Below are 5,471 nucleotides of genomic sequence, written 5' to 3' on the forward strand. Positions count from 1 at the left end.
AATTTCGGGACGAAATTTATTTAACGGGTAGGTACTGTAACGACCCAGATTTTTCCAATCGTTTTATACTTATGAGATTAATGTTTACATAAATTAAACCTTACCAACATGATAAGCAATCCAAATTGTTGAGACTTGTGTTTTTGAAAAGAGTTTTACACAACGTTTGACCGTCCAATTTGACCGATGATATCACGAACTATATAACATACGATAGTTATATGTTTGTGTATATATATGTATTTATATATATTTAACATGATCTAAGGATGGTTTAACATCTCATTGTATACTAATGACAATGAGTTATAAGTATATTTTGAAACTACTAACTTAAGTTTTTAAAACGATAACTATACATAACATTCTTTGATATATATACTTATAACCTATAATGCTTATACATGTATCGTATATATAATGTATTTAATCACTTTTTAAGGACTTAAATACATAAAAAAATATAAGTATATTCACAAAAGATAGCTATATTTGAATTCTCATTCCGCTTCCTCAAGATTTCTATACGTATATCTAGGGTATATGTACCCGTATCATACCCAGCTTCTATATGTATTTACTATTGGTATATACACATCAAATCAACATCCTAATCAACATTATTACTACCCTAGATATGAGGTAACTAGGATTTGTCAAGTAGCATGAATTATTAGTATGAAAACAAAATTAGGAATTCTTTTCTTTCTTTATAAACTAAAAATGTTTTTATGAATGAACACCATTTCTTCACTCCATTTTCTCATACCTACACCCTCATTTCTCTCTCAAAATATTCCTAACTTCATACTTGATCATCTCCAAGCATTTTCCCCATCATTTAGCTTCAATTACAAGCCTTAAACACCATAAGAAAACTCTTTCAAGAACATATCAAAATAACCACCCATTTGAAGAAGTATACTTCCAACCTTTTGATCTAACTCCACCACTCTTTGATTCCAAGATTTTTTCTTATCTCTTACAGTAACTTTGTCCAAGTAACTTGAGGTAGTAACCTTGTTCATAATCTTGTTCGATTCATAATTATATAGCTATCTTATTTTATGTTGTAAAATTTTAACAACAAGAACATAGTTTGAATGATTTCAAACTTGTTTGCAAAATAAATAGATCCTTCTAACTTAACTTTTAAAATACTTCAAGACCTGTAATATATCATAATGATATGCTAACTTAACAAGATATAACTTGGTTTTACAAAGAACACCTTAAAAACTGAATCTACATCGTCGGAGTGCAACCGGGGGCTGTTTTGGGTTGGATAATTAAAAACCATCTTGAACTTTGAATTGGATGTTCATGTTCTGGAAAAATGATATTTCTTATAAATATGTTAACACATAAAAATTTCATGGTTTAACTCAAAGTGTAAGTATTTTTAGAAAAATGATCATTAAATGTTGTTTTTATGATAGAAAATGATCACTTTCATAAGTTTTACCAAAGTTTGACCTATAACCTGTGATTTCGAATACAAACTAAGGTATTTTCAGTTCATATTTTAAAATTTGACTCGATCCAAGGAAGTGGCAAGTTGAACCAACAAAAACGGAATTGTAATGAAGAAACTACGACTAAAACAAGATTGGGTATCCGAAGCTAGTTTAGCTACGAAAATATTTGGAGATAAAGTAAATTAATCATATCTTTTCTAATTAATATGATATTTTATATATAATTACTTATGATTTGATTTTATATATTTCAGGACCACCCGTAAACAACACGAGAAGATTAATCATAAGACCTCATGATTGTACGCAACACGTCATTTGACAACACGGTACTTTATGTACGCAACACGTCATTTGACAATATGGTACCATGGGTCGAGATTAATTCTGATCAATACGAATACGATGGAGTCTTTATTTATTTTATTGTGCAACTAATTGTGGACCACTAACATCGGACTGCTAACTACGGACTAAGAAAATATTATAAGTATTGTAAGTATATATATATATATATATATATATATATATATATATATATATATATATATATATATATATATATATATATATATATATATATAACGATTACTTGAAAAGAAAATATATTGATATATTATATATATATGGTTAGGTTCGTGATATCTATCGGAGACCAAGTCGAGTTAAATACCTTCAAGGCAAAAGTGAGTATATAGTCCCACTTTTAAACTCTAAATATTTTGGGATGAGAATACATGCATTTTATGATTTACGTTATGGACACAAGTGAAAAAAAATATATTCTACGTTCAGTTGTACCACTGGCATACTTCCCTGTAGCTTGGTAACTACTATTTACATGTGGTATTGTAAACGCGAATCCTGTTGATAGATCTATCGGGCTTGACAACCCCAACCGGACTGGACGACCAGTATTCAACGGTTGCACAGTACTTCGTTTCGGTGACTACACTTGGTACAGTGTAGTGAGATTTCATAATAAAGGGAATATGCGACGTTGATTAAATGTTAAGTATGGTTATCAAGTGCTCAACCACTTAGAATATTTTTATTAAAACGTTTATGTATATGAAATCTTGTGGTCTATATTTATAACACTGCTAGCATTAAACCTATATCTCACCAACTTTATGTTGACATTTAAAGCATGTTTATTCTCAGGTTCCTAGAAGTCTTCCGCTATTTGAATATATGTTAGAGAAACCATGTGCATGGAGTCATACATGTTTTATTCGAGGAAGCATTGCATTCACAAAATCATCACCGTGTATTTATTTTGACTGCATTGTCAACGGAAGTATTCTTGTAAACTGTTATTTACGGTGATTGTCTATATGTAGAAATCATCAGATGTCGAAAACATTGAATTTTAAATATTCATTTATGGAATATCTTTTCAAAAGAATGCAATGTTTATAAAACGTATCATATAGAGGTCAAATGCCTCGCGATGTAATCATATGTTATTCTATTCGTCCCTATGGATTGGGTCGGGTCGTTTCATTAACAATTTGGTGTAGGGTTTATAATCACAGAAGCAAGGTGTGGTGTCGATGATGGTTCTTGTAGTAGTTTTAATGGTGATCGATGCATAGTGATAAATTAGGTTTGATGTTGGTGATCGATTAAAAAATTGAGCAAGGTGATGGTGATGAGGTGGTGCTCTTTAGTTGTTCATAGCTTCGATTAGTAATTTATAGAAAGTCTAAAGTGATGATGATTTGGACTGCGAAATAGGAGGTGAAAGAAGATAGTTGTTTGTAGTAGATAGGAAAGATCCATTTAAGTTTTGTAGTGGCATTTGTGGGAGACACGAAATCACGGGCAGATACAGAAGAATTTAAAAAGATTGTGAAATATAATAGATTGCTTAAACATTTGACTTTATCTTTTGTTTATAATTCATTCTAATAATTAATAAATATAAATATGTTTATAATAATAATATTAATATTAATAATAATATATTAATTACTCATAATGTGAAATGGTAACAAAAACTTATCACTCAATCAATTAAGCATAGTAAATGTCTTATTCGTTAGGTTATCTGTATCAAGTCTATATCTACATATATAGATGTATTTATCGTTCATGCATCCAACGATTCCTTTTAATTTATTTGACTATGATTTAAAAACTATTACAAGATTCATGATAAACATGTGACAGCTCACATTCACACTAAACTAAAGATCAGTCAAGGATTAGGTTTGAGACAATTAGGAATTATAGTAGCATGCATATAAAGAAAAAGTTGTATATACAGTGTTCTAATTAGCTAATAATAATAATAGTAATTATAATTATAATAAATTTTATTATATCTTATATTATTTTATTTCTCAAATTCAATTTTAATAACTAAATAATATAATAATACAATTTATATTTCCAATTAATATATATATTTATATTTTTAAATATATATGTATCTATTTACAAATAGTTGTTCGTGAATTGTCGAGAATGGTAAAAGGGCAAATGCATTCATGTAAACTGTTCCAAAGTTTTTCGAGACTCAACATTACAGACTTTGCTTATCGTGTCAGAAACATATAAAGATTAAGTTTAAATTTGGTCCGAAATTTTCGGGTCGTCACAGTACCTACCCGTTAAAGAAATTTCGTCCCGAAATTTGAGTGAGGTGGTCATGGCTAACAATAAAAATGTTTTCAAGATGAATATGAGTTGATAAATAAAGTTTTATCATCATTGAGTAATATGGATAAAACAATTCGATTATTCGAAGAGCACGAATAAAGTTATCACCAAAGAGTGAAATGAATAAATGCATATTCATCTTGTCTGGTGACGTAGTAACGATTGATTTCTGAGATTCAAGGGATTTAAAGAAAATCTTCGAAATCTAAAAGATTTGATTCTTCGGCGAGTAAGGAAATTAAGATCTCCATAATTAAATACGGTGATCTTCCTTGATTACTCTGTCTGATATTTCCATTATAAATTAAGCTCTTCCGTTCCATTATTCTCTCCATTCCTATACTTTCTTCCTCAATTCATACTTCCAAAAGATTGTGAAAATGCTTAATCCAGTTCTAATCCTTGATATTTTCCTAATTATCATTTCTATCATCCTTCTTTTCAATCTTCCACCAGAAAAATTTGTTTCCTTCTATTATTACTTTGGGGTGATTCTATTCTTAATTTTACCGTGTCTTTATATTGTTATTCGTATTAATATTCACAGTTTGTAACCTCCGTGTTGCTATTGGGCTTTATATTTTCTCTTATATTTTGGAGCTCTTTGCCTTTTTATTCTCCTCTCTACCTCTAGTAAAGCGAGTAATGGTCCAGAATTCGTAAGTATGGAGTTTCGAATGAACTTAATGTTCTAAACGAGAAAGAACGTAATAGCACGATTTGATTTGTCAAATTACCAGAATCACTGAGAATAGAACTATCAAGAATATATTTTCTTGATATGTTCATAAGTTAATCAGAATGAAAGAGTTATGTAACATGACACATGATAACGTTATAATCTGTGAATCATCATGTTCCATTTAGAAACTCAGCATGACTTACTGTAATATAATCACGTTGATCAAGTGTCATTATATTATAATAACTCATGCATCAGTTCCCAACATTACTTCAATAACATTCATATTTTAAGCTCTAAAGTTTACAAAATATAAAAACTAACAGTTTCTATATAATGTAACACTGATAGCACTAAGAGATTAATGATTTCAGATAAGAATAGTTATGAAAATATCTTCAGAAATATGAAGGATATTTATAATGAAAGATACGATGATATCTTGGAATTTCTAATATCGAAGGATGGTGAAGAAAATTTGTCCGCAAGATTTTGGAGTCGGAAGCAAGGTATTTGCTAAAGATTTCATCAGAAATAGAATTATCAGGATTCTTAATGTACAAGTTTAGTCTTTGTGATTTATTCAGAGACTCCTTCGTAGTTTGCTCAATCAGTTTTTCAGTTTCAAACTTTTTCTGAGCTTT

The sequence above is a fragment of the Rutidosis leptorrhynchoides genome, chromosome 10 (genome assembly GCF_046630445.1).
Source record: "Rutidosis leptorrhynchoides isolate AG116_Rl617_1_P2 chromosome 10, CSIRO_AGI_Rlap_v1, whole genome shotgun sequence".
Taxonomy (NCBI): Eukaryota; Viridiplantae; Streptophyta; class Magnoliopsida; order Asterales; family Asteraceae; genus Rutidosis; species Rutidosis leptorrhynchoides.